Here is a 20007-nt window from a genome sequence, read left to right as displayed (position 1 = left end):
AACAGTACCAATATACAGTCATGGCCGAAATTGTTGGCACCCTTGATATTTCTCCAGGAAATCATGTATTTCTCACGAAACGTATTGCATTAACACATGTTTTGCTATACACATGTTTATTCCCTTTGTGTGTATTGGGACAAAACAAAAAAAGGGAGGAAAGAAAGCAAATTCGACATAATGTCACACAAACCTCCAAAAATGGGCTGGACAAAAGTATTGGCACCCTTTCACAACTGCGGATAAATAAGAATGTTACAAGCATGTGATGCTCCTGTAAACTCACCTGGGGCAAGTAACAGGTGTGGGCAATATAGAAATCACACCTGAAAGCAGATAAAAAGGAGAGACGTTCACTTAACCTTTGCATTGTGTGTCTGTCTGTGCCACACTAAGCATGGACAACAGAAAGAGGAGACGAGAACTGTCTGAGGACCTGAGAACCAAAATTGTGGCAAAATATCAACAATCTCAAGGTTACAAGTCCATCTCCAGAGAACTAGATTTGCCTTTGTCCACAGTGCGCAACATTATCAAGAAGTTTGCAACCCATGGCACTGTAGCTAATCTCCCTGGTCGTGGACGGATGAGGAAAATTGATGAAAGATTGCAACGCAGAATAGTCCGGATGGTGGATAAGCAGCCCCAAACATGTTCCAAAGACATTCAAGCTGTCCTGCAGGCTCAGGGAGCATCAGTGTCAGCGCGAACTATCCGTCGACATTTAAATGAAATGAAACGCTATGGCAGGAGACCCAGGAGGACCCCACTGCTGACACAGAGACATAAAAAAGCAAGACTACAGTTTGCCAAAATGTACTTGAGTAAGCCAAAAGCCTTCTGGGAAAACGTCTTGTGGACAGATGAGACCAAGATAGAGCTTTTCGGTAAAGCACATCATTCTACTGTTTACCGAAAACGGAATGAGGCCTACAAAGAACAAAACACAGTACCTACGGTAAAATATGGTGGAGGTTCAATGATGTTTTGGGGTTGTTTTGCTGCCTCTGGCACTGGGTGCCTTGACTGTGTGCAAGGCATCATGAAATCTGAGGATTACCAAAGGATTTTGGGTCGCACTGTAGGGCCCAGTGTCAGAAAGCTGGGTTTGCGTCCAAGATCCTGGGTCTTCCAGCAGGACAATGACCCCAAACATACGTCAAAAAGCACTCAGAAATGGATGGCAAAGAAGCGCTGGAGAGTTCTGAAGTGGCCAGCAATGAGCCCAGATCTAAATCCCATTGAACACCTGTGGAGAGATCTTAAAATTGCTGTTGGGAAAAGGTGTCCTTCCAATAAGAGAGACCTGGAGCTGTTTGCAAAGGAAGAGTGGTCCAAAATTCCGGGTGAGAGGTGTCAGAAGCTTATTGATGGTTATAGGAAGCGACTGATTTCAGTTATGTTTTCCAAAGGGTGTGCAACCAAATATTAAGTTAAGGGTGCCAATACTTTTGTCCAGCCCATTTTTGGGGTTTTGTGTGACATTATGTCATATTTGCTTTTCTGCCTCTGTTTTATATTTGTTCCAATACATACAAAGGGAATAAACATGTGTATAGCAAAACATGTGTTAATGCAATACCTTTTTTGTGTGAAATACTTGATTTTCAGGAAAAATATCAAGGGTGCCAACAATTTCGGCCATGACTGTATGTACTTCAACTGAGTACTTATCTACCTGGTGTTCGACTTTGAATTGAAGCACAATATTTAAACATTCCTAATTATTGATTTCTGTGTACTTCTTCTAACAAGAACAACAAAAATTAATGTTAGATTATGTACTCAAGGGCAACAAAACCTGATATTTGGTGCCAATTACACCAAGGGTTTATTTGTTGCAAGTACAATAAAAGTGTATTATGGAGAAGTAAACTCACACAGAAGCACAAGGCTCATTCACACAGGTGTCAGGCTCTACTGCTCCAGGAGATGATACTGCTGCCTCCTGCATGCCTGTTTTTCAATCCTCAGGGGGAGTTTGTTTTTAAATGATGCCATCATAATCTACAGAATGACTCTACAGGAGACAAAGCAAACTACACATGTATATTGCAATTAATACAAAACATTGTCACTATTCCATAATGGGCCTAGGATTTGGGGAATAAAGCCGTGAAAGAGTGACACCCTTGTTATGGCTTTGTAGGAAGAGGAGACACAAATTACTACAAGGACGCTTTGTCATTCAAGTCTCAGGAACATATAAGGGCACAGTTCACTAAAAGCTGTTTGTGTGCACTATAAAATGAAAATGCCCGTATAGACACCTCCAGTATTGTCAGAACTTGCCCATCTCCTCCTGTCCCCACATCCCTATTGGTCAGTCACTATAACTGGGTATGCCCTTGGCCAAAAGAACATGTGTGAGGCAGGAAAAGGTAAGAAACATCTACAATTCTTAGAAGTGCTGGAACCTTGCCTGTTCAGAACAGCCTGGCGCTAAGCGATAGCAGAGGAGAATGAGAGCTGTTGCAGACGTGCAGGAAAAACCTGTTTACCTTGTAGGTAGAACCTTGTAGGATTACCTGAGAACCCATCCAACAATCTCGTCAGCTGGGCATAAAGATGATTGAAGGAAAGAGGACTTTCACTCATCTCTATGCCCCTGGTGGACCACAGCGACGTCATTACGTAACTTCCGGTTTCGGTGCCATGTACACAGGGCCATTATTTATTTTTTTCTTTATTCTTTCTTTCCCTCCAACCTTTCTTTTCCCTTCTCCTATTCCTGCTACAGCCTTACAAAACATTACCTATATTCTCCTACTTCAAATCAGATCCCTAGGCCTCCCACTACTTCCAAATATTTTTCAGATGCCTGGAAGTCAGACCATCTTCCCCATTCCTTTATAAATTTGGCCATATTACCTTTGTCTATATGGTATATCTCCTCCATCTTATTTATATATTCCACCCTGTCTAACCAGTCCTTTGTTGTTGGAGGCTCCTGTACCTGGCAAAATTTAGGAATAAGCCCTTCAGCCGCACAAATTAGATGGTATAATATACTATTTTTATACTGCTTCACTGGTACTATAAAACACACCCACAGATCCTTCTGTATAGTTGTCCCCAATATCTCTTGTATGAACTGGATTACATCTTGGCAAAACCCCTGTATTTTTGGACAGCCCCACCATATATGTGCCATTGTTCCCTTAGCTCCATATCCCCACCAACAAAACGGTGAGATCTCTATGTGCAACACTTATACCACCTCGTTAAACATTTATAATTAATTTCAACCATGTTCATATTAATTGCCCCATGTGTTAATTTAAACATTTTATTTTTCTGTGATTCATTCATTTTTGTTTCCAGTTTCCTTTCCCATTTCTCTAAGAAAAGGAGAGGACCAAGACCCCCCCCCCCCCAATTCAACAAGGATCTTATATATCCCAGAAGTAACATGTTTTGGCACCATACTGCAACCCAACATCTTTTCAAACGGGAGCATGTCCTCCATCATACTCAGTGGTTGGGGCAACTTTGCAACAAAATGTCTTAATTGATAATATCTCAATTCATCTAATGACATAAGTAACTCTTTTTTACTCTAAAAGTCTTGAAAAGTACCCAACTTACCTTTAACTCGTAAAGTTAGGTCCATATATATTTGGACACAGGCAGAATTTTAGATTTTTTCAGGTATTTACCAAAACATATTCAAGCTATAGTTATATAATGGATATGAGCTGACAGTGCACACTCTCAGGTTTCATTTGAGGGTATGTACATCCAAATTGGAGGAAGGGTTTAGGAATTACAGCTCTTAAGAGTAGCCACCCCCCCTCCTTTTTCAAGGGACCAAAAGTAATTGGACAATAGAATCAAAAGCTGTTTCATGGCCAGGTGTGGGCTACTCCTTTGTTATTTCTTCATCCATTATGCAGGTAAAAGGTCTGGAGTTGATTCTAAGTGTGGTATTTGCATTTGGAATCTATTACTGTGAACTTACATCATGCGTTCAAAGGAGCTGTCCATGCAAGTGAAACAGGCCATTGTAAGGCTTCAAAAATCCATCAGAGAGATGGCAGTAACATTAGGACTGGCCAAATCAACAATTTGGTACATTCTGAGGAAAGAAGAATGCACTGGTGAGCTCAGCAACATAAAAAAGGCATGGACGTCCACAGAAAACAGTGGTGGATGATCGCAGGATCCTCTCAATGGTAAAGAAAAACCCATTCACAACATCCGGAGAAGTGAAGGACACTATCCAGGATGTGGGCGTATCATTGTCAAAGTCTAAAATCAAGAGAAGACTTCATGATAGCAAATACACAGGGTTCACCACAAGGTGCAAACCATTCATAAGCCTGAAGAATAGAAAAGCCAGATTAGACTTTGACAAAAAATATCTAAAAAAGCCAGACCAGTTCTGGAAAAGCATTCTTTAGACATATGAAACTAAGATTAATCTGTACCAGAATGGGTACCAGATGGGGGAAAAAAAAGTGTGGAACAGCTCATGATCCAAAGCACACAATGTCATCTGTAAAAGATGGTGGAGGCAGTGTGATGGGCATGCATGGCTTCCAGTGACATTGGGTCATTGGTATGTACGGATGATGTGACAGAAAACAGAAGCAGCCAGATGAATTCTGCAGTGTTTACAGATATACTGTCAGCCCATATTCAGCTAAATGCAGCAAAGTTGATTGGACGACGCTTCACAGTACAGATGGACAGTGATCCAAAACACACTGCAAAAGCAATCCTGGAGCTTTTGAAGGAAAATAAATGGAATATTCTGCAATGGCCGAGTCAATCACCTGATCTCAGCCCAACTGAGCATGCATTTCACTTGCTGAAGGCAAAACTAAAGGCAGAATGACCCACAAAGAACAACTGAAGACAGCTGCAGTTAGAGCCTGGCAAAGCATCAGAAAGGAGGAAACCCAGTCTTCGGTAATGTCTATGGGTTCCAGACTTCAGGCAGTTTTTGCCAGTAAAGGATTCTAAACAAAATATTAAAAATTAACATTTTATTTATGATTATATTCATTTGTTCAATTACTTTTGGTCCCTTGAAAAAGGGGGGATGGTTACTCTTAAGACCTGTAATTCCTAAACCCTTCCTCCAATTTGGATGTACATACCCTCAAATTAAACCTGAGAGTGTGCACTGTAAGGTCATATCCATTATATAACTATAGCTTGAATATGTTTTGGTAAATACCTGAAAAAATCTAAAATTGTACCTGTGTCTAAATATGTTTGGACCTAACTGTATATCCCCCAAACGTGCATCTACATCTTTCAACCATTTCCCCAAAATGTTATCCTTCCCTGGTGGGAAAAACTCAGTAGCCACCAGAGGAATCAACAGTGAATTGTACTTCCAATCCATTTTGTGCATTCTATCCCATACTCTTAATACCTCCTGTGTCAATGTACTACTAGTCTCATCCATAGTGCGAAACGTTCGTGGTATTCAGATAAAACGCTCTAATCGTGTATTACTTAATATACCTTCTATTTTAACCCAACTCTTCCCCAGTGAATTATAAGTCCAATATACAATTCGTGACAATATCACCGCAGTGTACTCATTCTTAATATTGGGCAGGTTTAATCTTCCTTTCTCTTTCTTATTACACAGAACTTCATACCTAATTCTCGGTTTCTTATTATCCCATATATATTTAAAGTATTAGTTTTTATATTATCCCAAAGAAGGATCCTGGGATATGGACTGGGAGCATGTGGAATTTATATAAGATCTTTGGGACTATCACCATCTTAACCAAATTTATATGCCCAATCCAAAAGACCTTTCCTCTAGGGCATTTATCATAAACTCCCAGTCTACCCTGTCAAAAGCGTTCTCGGCATCGATCGACAATAAAATTGTTGGTAAGTTTTCTCTTTGTGCCTTCTGTAAAAGAAGCAAAGTTCTCAAACCATTCAGCTCTTTTAACCTCGCAGCTAGCACCTTCATAAACAGTTTTGTATCTGTATTTAGTAGTGATATAGATCTATAGCTAACACATTGTGAACTCTCTTTTCCTTCTTTTTAGGATACGCTTGCAGCGATTCTGCTCTTAGTCCCATTTCCTCTCCTAAGGCATTCATTCATTGTGATAGGAATAAAAGTGATTTTAAAAAAAAAAAAATCTTAAAAAAAAAAATAGGACAGTGTAAAAAAAAAAAGTAATACAATAAATAAAAAATTAAAGCGCCCCTTCCCCCTGTGAACGCATATGTAGGCCATGCCCACATATGTAAACAATGTTCAAACCACACGCACGGTATCGCCGCGAACATCAGAGCAAGAGCGATAATCCTAGAACTAGACCTCCTCTGTAACATTAAACTGGTAACCTGTCGAAATTTTTAAATCGTCAAATATGCAGATTTTTAAGTACTGTAGTTTGGTGCTATTCCAAGAACATGCGCAATTTTAAAGCATTACATGTTGGGTATCTATTTACTCAGCGAAATATTTTTCATATTTTACAACAAAATTGGGTTATTGTGTTACAAACCACAGATGATCAATTATTGACTAGACAGACACATTAAAAGTGAACTAGTTTTCAGTTTTAAGATCATTGACTGCTATCACATATGCAAAGCAGGCACCTAAGCATACTTGTACATATAAATCCTAGCCTTGTAGAAATCCCTGAAAATGCCAATGTCTGAGAAGCTCAAATTAATAGCAAAAGCAGTTCCTATAGTTGCAGTTGGTTACATTCTTCACACCTTCCAGGTCTCACTACTGGTCCATCACTTTGATTGACAACTTCACTAACCAACATGGAGGCCCAGAGTTCGGATAGACTATTTGCAGCTTCAGAAACTGAAATCCCTTTTTGCATACTAGGGCACTGGGACTCAAAGTGAGCTCTACAAAATAGGCAGAAGTAAGACATCAAAGGATTGATCTACTAAAACTGGAGAGTGCGAAATCTGATGCAGCTCTGCACAGAAGCCAATCAGCTTCCAGGGTTTTGTTTGGTCAAACCTTGAACAAGTTGAAGTTAGAAGCTGACTGGCTACCATGCAGTGTGGCACCAGATTTTGCACTATCCAGTTTTAGTAAATCAACCCCAATGGCTCCCACTGCTGTGTCTCCGTCAATGAGGAGGAAGAGACCTGGGAGAGCTGGGGCTCCCATGCACCTTGCTGGACCGAGATCGGACTCCAGTAAGTATTAGGGGGGCTGAGGGTGCTGCTGCACATTGAAAGTTTTTTACCTTCATGCACAGAATGCATGAAGATAAAAACTGTTTATCCTTTAAAACCACTTTAAGTGAACAAAGCTTTACTTCAAATGGCAAAAAGCAGAACTCATCAGTCCTTACACTTTTATGTACTTCCATCATGTGTGTAAGGAAGGCCAAGAGTGTGACCAGAGCAGGTCCTGTGCCTACATTTTTTTTTCAAATTCTTTACTTTATAGAAAAGCAGGTTCCATTCAGAACAAAGAGTGTAGCAAGATACAAGCAAACATTTTCAGACAGACATGCACATGCTATATAACCTCATAACAGTCACAATACAGATAAAAGAAGATTTGTTGCAATTCCAGTACTGCAGAGTTCCCTCTTACAGCTGGTTTTCATAAACAATAACATGACCGTTCTGAGAAGCCCACCCTTGGGAAGGAAATAAAGTGGGACACTTCTGAGTTTTTAATTCTTCCCAAGACTATTCCTGAAGGGGATATGCCCAGGAGTAGAGAGAGACTAAGAAAAATCATGTAACCACAGGGGATAAAAGAGAAACCAAAGAACAGGAGACAAGAAAGAACAAACGGGATGATGAGAAAAAGAGAGGGAGAAAAAAAAAAAAAAAGGGGGGGGGGCATGGGGAAGGTGCTATGTGAGAAAAGACCAGTCCTAAGGAGGACTGCTAGTGGAGGCCACTTCAAAAGAGATTTCCCTTCCTCAGAATATATGAACATGTTCCATAGCCTCCAAGTTTTGGCGTAGAGCTCGTGTTTATGTTGGTGGGACAATGCAAGATCTTCCATTTGGTTTAATTCCTCCACTTTATGCAGCCACAGCCCAATGGAAGGGGATGTAGCTCCCTCCATTTCAGAGAAATGCAGGACTTAGCAACATTCAGCAGGTGGCGTAGCAACTTTAAAAGTCAAATTTGTGACATGTAAAAGGAAAAAATGCAGGGTCTACAAGAACCCGGTTGTCTGAATTTTTGTCCTGTGCCTACATTTTTATGCAACAATATACTGCATTTTCCATTGTAGGAAAACAGTGCCTGTCAAGCTAAAATATACTGGACATAGCTGACATCATTCACTTTAATGGAATGGTTTTATGTGAACATAATTAGCAAAAGAATGATTTACACTTCCATATATAATTATGTATGTATAAACAGTGATTTAAACCCACAACAGTATAATCTGTCTGTATATGCAGTAAAGCATGCTTGCTATACTCACTGTGGAACTTAAGGGGTTAACCCTCTGCATTGTGTAAAAAGGATGTTTGATCCCCTCTTCTCTGATCCTCCCCTTCTTCCAGTGTCTCCTAATTATCTCCTGATAGAACAGAGGCTTGGGGGCAAGCTGCATATGCTCAGTTTGGTGTGTATTGCTAGAGAGTTTTTCCTTTTCTTGGGAGAGTGCACGTGATCAGCATAGAGCCAATCAGCACTCTCCAGACAGAGGTCAGGAGTCCTGCATCCTCCTACAAGAGAATGAAAACTCCTCCTACAAGCTTTAACCAGTGCTCTACTAGACACAGATAGAAGTCATAGGACTGCTCTAACTGCTGATGAGAAAAGGTATTTAGCAGTTTATATTTACTGAAAAAAAATTGCATTTCCATGTTGTTTGCTGTGGGAGACCAGATATAGGGAATGTACGGTCCTGGGTTTAGTAACACATTAGGAAGGCAATGACAACCATGCCACAAACCTTAGCAACTAATCATTTTGTTTCTGTAAAATAAACTTTTATAGAATGCCTTCCATCAGTACTAAGGTAATTACACGATTATTGCTTAATGCTGTCACATGTTTACAGAAGACTTAACAATTCTGTAATTATCCCACTGACATTTATGCCTTGATAGCTTCAAGGTAAAAGAGAATATCGCATGTATTAAAACCTGCCACAACCTGCTTGAATCGCCTTGAGACAGTGTCCACAAATTCTGTAAGGGGAAATAATGTTTGTGCGGAGTCATAATAATGGATATATACGGTAAGGTAGCTCTAGGTCTTTCTAAGAAACTGCCCAACCCTCAAAATCAAGTTCAGAAAATTAACTTTTATTTGCCCTATTTTTGGTCTGTTAAATGTACAGTTAAACTTGTTAAGTTACACATGGTCCTGAGAGCAAACAATGCATGTAGTGTTTCCTGCCAGAAATCCAGTGAGTCCAAACGTCCTGTACAGCCTGCTGTCTACCATACTGCACCATTCTCAGCTTTGTGTAGTAAAAAAAAAAAAAAAAAAAACCCTGGAGATAAAGGGGGGGGGGGGGGTTCTGTAGTCCTAAAACCCTCCCTGTCCCTCTATAGATAATGTACAGGGAGGAGGCTTGTCCTCTAAAATAGGAGGCTTGTCCTCTAAAATAGGAAGGAGTTACTGGCAGGATTGCCAACAAAAATGAAGGGAAAAAAAAAGAAATGTGGCCATGCTGTTAACCACTTGACTACCGGGCACTTATACCCCCTTCCTTACCAGGCCAATTTTCAGCTTTCAGCGCTGCCGCACTTTGATTGACAATTGCGCGGTCATGCAACATTGTACCCATATGAAATTTTGATAATTTTTTCCTCACAAATAGAGCTTTCTTTTGGTGGTATTTACTCCCCGCTGGGCGCTTTACTTTTTGCGCTATAAATAAAAAAGTGCAAAAAATTTGAAAAAAAAAAAGTTTCTTTGTTTCTATTATAAAATTTTTCAAACAGGCATTTTCTCCTTCACTGATGTGCGTTGATGAGGCAGCACTGATGGGCACTGATAGGCGGCACTGATGGGCACTGATAGGCAGCACTAAAGGGCACTGATAGGCAGCACTAATGAGGTGGCACGGATAGGCGGCACTGATAGACAGCACTAATGAGGTGTCACGGATAGGCGGCACTAATATGCAGCACTGATAGGTGACACTGATGATGGGTACTGATAGACGGCACTGACTGGCATCACTGCTGGGCACTGACTGGCGGCACTGACTGGCACAACCCCTGGGCACTGACTGGTGGCACTGACTGGCAGCACTGCTGGGCTGCACTGGTGGGTGGCACTGGTGGGTGGGCACAGGTGGGTGGCACTGCTGGGCACATGTAGGTGGCACTTCTGGGCACAGGTAGGTGGCACTGCAGAGTGGCACAGGTGGGTGCACTGCTGGGCACAGGTGGGTGCACTGCTGGGCACGGGTGGGCGGAGCTAGTGGGCGCACTGCTGGGCGGAACTTGCGGGTGGCACTGCTGGGCACCGATCATCAGGGCACTGATCATCAGTGCCCTGATGATCGGTGCCGATCCCCGCTCTGACAACTGCCGGTTCTCGGCAGTACTTTCCTCACGATCTGACAGTGTAAGGAAAGTGCAGCCGAGAACCGGCACTTGCATTTCCCTCTGATCAGCGTGTCATTGGACACCGCTGATCAGGTGGTAAAAGGCCGCTGTGATTGGCCTTTTACCACATCACGTGATCAGCTGTGTCTGGGAGGACGTCATATGACGTCCACCCAGAACTGGCCGGCCGCGGTGAAGCCGTCATTCAGCTATGCGCGGTCGGCAAGAGGTTAAAGGGTCAGTATTTTTTTTTTCAAAATTAACTACTTGCCCTCCTGAGGATTTACCCCCCTTCCTGACCAGGCCATTTTTTGCAATACGGTGCTGCGGTACTTTAACTGACAATTGAGCGGTCATGCAACGCTGCATCCTAATGAAATGTTTTTTTTTCCCCCCCAAATTGCGCTTTCTTTCGGTGGTATTTGACCACCTGTGCGTTTTTACATTTTTTGCGCTATAAGCAATAAAAGACCGACAATTTTGACAAAAAAAAACAATATTTTTGACGTTTTGCTATTAACCACTTGACCTCCAGAGGATTTAGCCCCCTTAAGGACCAGGCCTCTTTTTGCTACCCGGCGCTGCACTAATTCAACTGATAATTGCGCGGTCATGCAATGCTGTACCCAAATGAAATTTACGTCCTTTTTTTCACACAAATAGAGCTTTCTTTCGGTGGTATTTGATCACCTGTGCACTTTTTATTTTTCACGCTATAAACAAAAAAAGGCCAAAAATTTTGAATTAAAACAATATTTTTTTACTTTCAGCTATAAAAAATATATAGTAAACTCAAAGTTGGTTATAAATTTAGGCCAAAATAAATTCTGCTACATGTTTTTGGTAAAAAAAAATCCCAGTAAGTGTATATTGATTGCTTTGTGTGAAAGTTATAGCGTCTACAAACTATGGTATAGATACTGCAATTTACGCCATTTTTTTTGCTATACAGCGCTGCGCTAGTTTAACGGACAATTGCGCGGTCATGCAATACGGTACATAAATGAAATTTACATCCTTTTTTTTCCCACAAATTGAGCTTTCTTTCGGTGGTATTTGATCGCCTGTGCGGTATTTATTTTTTGCGCTATAAAAAAAAGGCTGACAATTTGACAAAAACATGTCCAGTAAAAAAAAAATTTAAAAATCAAATTTAGTCATAAATTTCTGCCAAAATGCATTCTGCGACATGTCTTTGCTAAAAAAAAAACCCAATACGTGTAAATTAATTGGTTTACATGAAAGTTATAGCGTTTACAAATGGCGGTAAAGATACTGGGATTTTTAGTTTTTTTTTATACTAATAATGGCGGCGATCAGCGACTTATGGCGGCGATCAGGGACTTATGGCGGGACTGCGGGACTACGGTGGACATTCTGACACTGGGTGGGTACTGACTTAGGGTCACTGACATCCCCAGTGACACCAATACAGTGATCAGTGCTAATAAAAGCACTGACACTGTACTAATGGCACTGGGCAGGAAGGGGTTAACATGTGGGGTGATCAAAGGGTTAACTTTGTGCTATTTTACTACCTTGGTCTGTGTCTGTGTTTCACCCAGGTAGCCCAGCCATACAAAACAGCGGGCAGGAGGTAACAGGGGAGAGATCTGTATTGTTTGCACACAGGTCTCCCCCATCGGAGATACTCGGCGATCACCGGGTGCCGGCGAGTAATCACCGGCCCGGGACCCGGTGATTGACAGCCAAGGCCGCCAATGGAACTCCAAAATAATGTGTTATATATATATATATATATACACATACACACACACATATATACACACACACATACACACACCTACACGATTTTGTGTACCCCTGTAGCAAGATTTCTGCTATAGGGCGGAGAGGAAGCGGTTAAACCTCATTTGCCATACAACTGTACGTTTCTATAAGTTATTGCACTGCTTAGCTTTGTATCATCAGCAAACACTGAGACTTAAAGCACTACTAAATCCAAAAGCAAACATTATACTGCATCTTATAATTTCTTAGTTGTGATGACTGCATTAGTTTCCTTTTTTAGGCTCTCTTTCTTCTACTTTCATCTTTCATTCAGTCAGCAAGTCTGCTGTTTTTTGGAAGTTCAAGCTTTCCAGTAGAATGTATCAGTTTACATGGATGAGACAATCCATTTACCACTGTCAGGTGTGATTAAAATGACCAGCCTCTATTTACTCATGTAAAACCTTTATCCCAAAAGGAAAAAAAAAAAACTGTGTGCTGTAACGGACTATAAAGTGTGAGCTGGAGTTTGGCTTCAATTTGTTATTTTATTCCAATCTGCTAATAACACTAAATAACATTTAACACACCCCCCTTCCAGACTAACAATGCTTTTGTCTGCTGTGCCCTGGCTCATTCCTCCAAAGCAGTGTCTTAGGCTGGCCATAGACAGGCCGTTTATCGGCCGAATTTTGCTGCCATGGATGCTGCCACCAATGCTCACGAAAAACAGACATTTTTCATGGATTTTCCAGCATGGCCGACGACATTGCACCACTAACGGCGTGAATATCGGCCGATCTTTCGTTCAGACCAAAATTCGGCCGATAAATGACCTATCTATGGCCTGCATTACTAATACAGGAGGTGTGTTCCTGCGCAGTGCACCACGTAAAGACAAAGGGAAAAAAGCCAAAGAAAATAAAACTGATGCACACGTAATCATTGGTAATCTGCTGTATAGTACATTTTTGGTTTTGGGTTTGATGCCACTTGAACTATTTATTCCAACCTCTAGATCATTTATGAACAGGTTAAAAAGAATTGGTTCCAAGACAGAGCCCTGCACTTGCTACTCTAGACCACTCAGGAAATATGCCACTGATCACTACTCTCCAGACATGCTCCTGTAACCCAATTTTCTATCCACATACAGTACATATCATGTTATCCATACCAAATGACCTTAAATTTTTAAATAAGTGCTTGTGAGGTACTGTCAAATATCTTAGCAAAATCTAGATACACCATGTCCATAGGCATTCCTCTAACCAAAATAACAGCTCACCTGTAATGTTAAAAGTTTAGTCGGACAAGAACGGTCTTTCATAAATTACTAATGCAGGACTTGACAAATTTGCTTTGAATCTAAGAGCCAGCTAAAAAAGTTAGGAGCCAGTTTTTTTTTTTTTTCAAGAACGGCTTTATTTATAATGACAGAGATGGCAGATCTTGAATTTGCGCATGGAGAAGACTGGAGACTAGGTTCTGTGCAGCAGTGGTGGGTCTGATGGGGCGGAGGGTGCACACTGTGACGGATGCGGGATCGCTGCCACCAATAGTCGACAATCCCACGATCGCTGTCACCAATATGTGACGACTGCGGTGTCAGACCCCAGCCCTTCTCACCAAACTCGTGACTGAAGGACTAGCCAATCTAAAACCGCTATGTCACGTGCGTAACAATGCCACACCCAGCTGCACCCTGCACAACGATTTTCCAGCTAATTAGACCACAATCGATGTACCAGCAGCCTGAATGCGACTGTTACTGGGTCAGGTTAATTACACAATTAACCCTTCACACTGCCACCACCTCCTTTTTGTACAGAGAAAGAGGAAACTCGGCGATATCTGCAATAACACTATAATGGTTGAGGTAATCGTCTGCATAACACGGTCGTCCGGTTATACAGGGGGTTAAACAAACACAATAGCGCTCTTTTTAGAGGCAGGAATTCGTAAATTGCAATTAAGAGCTATAGAAACAGTTCAACACTTTCAGAAGGAAAAATTTATTACTGAAAAGTCAAAAAGGGGTGCAATAAAAAAATATTTACAGAACAAAAGATGTAACACATATATATATATATATATATATATATATATATATATATATATATATATATATACACACACATACATACATACCCTGTTTACCTGAAAATAAGACCTCCCCCAAAAATAAGACCTAGTACTGTTTTTGGGAATTGCTGAAGTATAAGACCTACCCTGAAAATAAGACCTAGTTGTGATCAGCTGTTCCACCACCGCTGGCACTGGCCCTGTGTACGCCAATATCTATTGTCTCCTATAAACAGAGAAGAGCGGCTTTTGTGTTTCCAAGTGACAATCCCTCTTGTAAGTAACAGCACCATCTGCTCCCACAGAACCCCCCTACCTTTGTACTCATTGTGGGATAGGGAAGGAACAGATATCTGAGGGTGCAGTGTGTTTAGGGGTGGGGTGCGGCATCTCATCCTGCAGCCCAATGCATGGAAGCCAATGCCCCAGGGGTGATCATTGGCCAATGAGGAAGAGGCAGAGTGGTAAGTACACCGCTTGGGAAATTAGGACCCAAAGCTCACTTCTGCATCCCCTGTCTGCAACTCACCCCTGCACCCTGTCTGTGGTTCATCTCTGCACCTTGTTTGAAACTCACCTGTCAATTCACCTCTGCAACACTTGACTGCAGCTCACAACTGTCAACAGCCGGCCCTCTCTATAGTAACCCTCATCCACACCTGACTGCAGCTCACCTCTGCACCCCCTGTCCACTCCTGTACATTAAAAAAATAAGACCTACCCCGAAAACAAGACCTAGTGTGTTTTTTTTGAGCCAAAAAAAATATAAGACAGTGTCTTATTTTCGGGGAAACACGGTATATATATATATATATATATACACAGTTGCAAGAAAAAGTATGTGAACCCCTTGGGATTCCGTGGAGTTTTGCATGAATTTGGCAAAAAATGTGCTCTGAACGTCATCTAAGTCACAACAATAGAAGAACACAGTCTGCTGAACATAATACTACACAAACATTAGATGTTGCCATGGTTTAATTGCACATAACATGTAAACATTCACAGTGCAGGGAGGAAAAAGTATGTGAGGCCCTAGCTTAATGACTTCTCCCAGAGCTAATTGGAGCCAGGAGTGAGCCAACCTTGACTCCAATCAGTGTGATGATATTGGATGTGTTGCTGACAGCGGTCCTGCCCTTAAAAAACACACACCTGTTTTGGGTTTACTACTTTCAAGAAGCACGGTCTCATGTGAACCATGCCTCGCAGAAAAGAGCTCTCAGAAGACCTACGATCAAGAATTGTTGACTTGCATGAAGCTGGAAAGGGTTACAAAAGTATCTCCAAAAGCCTTGATGTTCATGTGTCCACGGTAAGACAGACTGTTTACAAATGGAGAAAGTTTAGCACTGTTGCTACTCTCCCTAGGCGTGGTTGTCCTGTAAAAATGACTGCAAGAGCACAGCGCAGAATGCTGCATGAGGTAAAGAAGAATCCCAGAGTGTCAGCTAAAGTCCTACAGAAATCTTTGGCACATGCTAACATTTTTGTTGACACATCTACAATAAGGAAAACATTAAACAAGAATGGAGTACATGGGAGGACACCACGGAGGAAGCCATTGCTGTCCAAAAAGAATATTGCAGCACGTTTGAAGTTTGCAAAAGAGCACCTGGATGTTCCACAGCATTACTGGCAAAATATACTGTGGACAGATGAAACCAAGATTGAGTTGTTTGGGAAGAACACACAACACCATGTGTGGAGAAAAAAAGGCACAGCACACCAACATCAAAACCTCATCCCCACTGTAAAACATGGCGGAGGGAGCATCATGGTTTGGGGCTGCTTTGCTGCCTCAGGGCCTGGACAGATTGTTGTCATTGATGGGAAAATGAATTCCAAAGTTTATCAAGACATTTTGCAGGAAAACGTACGACCATCTGTCCGCCAACTGAAGCTCCGCAGAGGATGGGTGATGCAACAGGACAATGACCCAAAGCATACAAGTAATTCAACAAAACAATGGCTGCAACAGTACAGAATACGCCTTCTGGAGTGGCCCAGTTAGAGTCCTGACCTCAACCCAATTGAAATGCTCTGGCATGACCCTAAGAGAGCGATTCACACCAGACATCCCAAGAATATTGCTACACTGAAACAGTTTTGTGAAGAGGAGTGGTCCAAAATTACTCCAGATCATTGTGCAGGTCTGATCTGCAACTACAGGAAACGTTTGGTTGAGGTTATTGCTGCCAAAGGAGGGTCAACCAGTTATTAAGTCCAAAGGTTCACATACTTTTTCCTCCCTGCACTGTGAATGTTTACATGTTATGTGCAATTAAACCATGGCAACATCTAATGTTTGTGTAGTATTATGTTCAGCAGACTGTGTTCTTCTATTGTTGTGACTTAGATGACGTTCAGAGCACATTTTATGCCCAATTCATGCGAAACTCCACGTAATCCCAAGGGGTTCACATACTTTTTCTTGCAACTGTGTATATGTATATATATATATATATATATATATATATATATATATATATATATAACTGTAAGGGACCGCCCGGCGGTACTACTAGCAGTCCACTGAATAGGCGTCCCCAGCGCACGGAGTCTAAGTCCCAGGGTGCTTGTTCACCAGGGCCCCTGATGGTGGGGATGGACTTGGAGCTCCCTGAGACCAGGTCGTGACTACCGGGTGCGTCCGTCAGTGGTAGTAGTATGCGCAAGGGGCTCCCACGGGGAAGAGTCTGATGTGAGGAGGTCAGAAGACCCCACTGCACGGGATGGATGGATGGATGAGCAGGGTCAGACGGGCCGGGTCGGTAACAGAGAGGGCGGCAAGGTACAAGGCAGCGGGCATAGAATGGTCGGGTCACACGCCAGGTCAGCAACAGCAGGTCAAATCCAATAGGGGGCATTCAGGAGAGAGGTCAGGCAAAGCAAGGGTCAGAACAGGCGAAAACAGCAAGGTCAGGTTCAATCCGGGTCAATAACTTACAGGGTACAGGTTCACAGGATTCAGAATGCAGGAAAGACCAGAAGGCACTGAATGACAGCTCAGGGTCGTTTAAATATCCCGCCCTGCGCTGCCATTGGTGCCCAGCGGGCGGCCGCGGCTTCTACTGCGCATGCGCGAACTCGAACGCCGCGGCCGGCCCGGAACCAGTGCTCGAGTCCCTGCGCCGGGCGGCATACTGCGCCTGCGCCGGGACCAACGCGGCGGGGATCGAGGGGATCCCTGACATTGCCCCCCCCCTACGGGCAACCTCCGGATGCCCATCCGATCTCTCCACCACGGGTGATCGCGAAAGAACCTCCGGACAAGTCTGGGTGCATGGACATTATGGGCTGGTTCCCAAGAATTGTCCTCAGGACCATAGCCCTTCCATTTGATAAGGAATTGGGTCTGGCCTCCCCTCCTTCGACACTTCAGGATTGTTTCAACCTCAAATTCTTCTTCTCCTTCGACCGTTACCGCTTCCGGGGGTCTAGATTCCCGGTCAGGGAAGGCATCTGGGACCACAGGCTTCAGAAGGGACACATGAAAGACCGGGTGGATCTTGAGCGTGTCAGGGAGGGCGAGTTCATAGGCTACTTCGTTAACCATCCGTTTAATGCAGAAGGGGCCTATAAATTTGGGTCCCAATTTCTTCGATGGGCAAAGCATCTTTAGATTGGACGTCGCCAGCCAAACCTTCTCCCCAGGCCGCAATACCAGATCTCCTCTCCGTTTCCTGTTGAATGCTTTCCTGTAGTCTTCCTGGGCCCGACTGATGGCCACTTGAAGCTTCTCATTGTTCGCAGCGAAGAACGTTACCACATCTTGTGTTGCTGGTACTGGGCATTCCGACACCAAATCCGGGAGGAAGACTGGGTGAAAGCCATAGTTGGCGAAGAACGGGGACTGCCCTGTTGCTGAGTGGCGGGCGTTGTTATACGCAAATTCCGCTAAAGGAAGAAGTGGCAGCCAGTCATCTTGAGTAAATGAGGTATAGCATCTCAAATATTGCTCTAAGGTCTGATTGGTCCTTTCGGTTTGACCGTTAGTTTGAGGGTGGAACGCAGAAGAGAGAGATAATTTGATGTCCAGGGCTTTGCACAGTGCTCTCCAGAATCTGGACGTGAACTGGACCCCTCGGTCCGAGACAATGTCTTCGGGGACCCCATGCAACCTGACTACCTCACGAATGAAGACTCGCGCGGTCTCGGCCGCCGAGGGGGTCTTCTTCAACGGGATGAAGTGGGCCATCTTGGACAAGCGGTCCACGACTACCAGGATTGCCGTGTGGTCTCGGGATGGCGGAAGCTCGACTATAAAGTCTAGTGAGATCTTTTGCCAAGGCCGTTCAGGAATAGGTAAGGGTCGCAGCAGACCCCAAACCTTGTTTCTTGAGGGCTTGTTCTTCTGGCAGGTGACACAGGACCTGACATAGCCCTTACAATCTTTAGCCATGTCTGGCCACCAGAATGAGCGTCGGAGAAGTTCCAGGGTCTTTTCTGGGCCAAAGTGCCCCGCCATTGGGTGGTCGTGGCAATGCCCCAAGACCAGGGTTCGAGCTTCTTCCGGCACCACAATTCGATCTTCCCTCCATAGGAGTCCCCCCTTGTTCTGGAGTGGCCCTCCGCCTGGGGTAGAGAAGTTTGTGGATGCCTCCATTAGCCTGGAACGAAGGTCCGACTGAAGGACCAAGAAGTTACCCGAGGATAGGATGGTGTCAGGTACTGGGGTCTCCTTGGCGTCTTCGTACATCCGGGATAACGCATCCGGCTTAGTGTTCTTTGATCCCGGCCGGTACGTAATATGGAAGTTGAATCTTGAAAAGAATAGTGCCCATCTCGCCTGTCGCGGGCGTAGACGCTTGGCAGTTCTCAGATACTCTAAGTTCTTATGGTCAGTAAATATTAAGATGGGGTGCACCGCACCTTCCAGCAGGTACCTCCATTCCTCTAACGCCGTTTTGATCGCTAGTAGCTCACGGTCACCGATATCATAGTTCCTCTCCGCTGGGGTCAGTTTCCGTGAGAAGAACGCTACCGGGTGGAGCAGTTCCTTGGTGCCTTTTCGTTGGGAGAGGATGGAGCCTACCGCATTCTCCGATGCATCTACCTCCAAGATGTAGGGCAGAGCGGCGTCTGGGTGACCCAAAATGGGTGCCGAAGTGAACAGCTTCTTTAAGGCATCGAAAGCTTCCTGCGCTTCTGGTGTCCATCTGAATCGGGTCCCCAGCTTGGTTAGCTGAGTAATGGGGGAGACCAGACCCGAGAAGTTCTTGATGAACTTCCGGTAAAAATTTGCAAAGCCGATGAATCGCTGGACGCCTTTCCTGTCTGTGGGTTCAGGCCAATCCAGTATTGCAGCGACCTTCTGGGGATCCATCGCGACCCCCGCGGTGGAGATAATCAGGCCCAAGAAGGCAATGCTGGATTGTTCAAAACAACATTTTTCTGCCTTGGCGTACAACCCATGCTGCCGCAGCCGCCCCAATACTTTTGCTACATGTATTCTGTGTTCCCCCAGAGACGGGGAAAAAATCAGAATGTCGTCTAAATAAACGATCACAAAGACATCCAGAAAATCTCTAAAAATATCATTTACAAAATGTTGAAACGTGGCCGGAGCATTACACAACCCGAACGGCATGACCAGATATTCAAAATGACCGAAGCGGGTGCGGAAGGCCGTCTTCCACTCGTCCCCCTCCCTTATGCGAATCAAGTTGTACGCCCCCCT

General features: G+C 43.5%; 1 protein-coding gene across 3 annotated transcripts in view; it reads right to left on the bottom strand.

The window, feature by feature from the left end:
* TMC7 (transmembrane channel like 7) overlaps positions 1–20007 on the bottom strand; it is a 106665-nt gene that overhangs the window by 56796 nt on the left and 29862 nt on the right. The gene's annotated exons all lie outside the window — the stretch shown is intronic.

Source organism: Staurois parvus, unplaced genomic scaffold, assembly GCF_062004578.1.
Source record: "Staurois parvus isolate SC_StPar_1 unplaced genomic scaffold, SC_StPar_1.0 ptg000217l, whole genome shotgun sequence".
Classification (NCBI taxonomy): domain Eukaryota; kingdom Metazoa; phylum Chordata; class Amphibia; order Anura; family Ranidae; genus Staurois; species Staurois parvus.
Note: the sequence above shows the minus strand (reverse complement) of the source record. Positions and strands in the feature narration are given on the sequence as shown.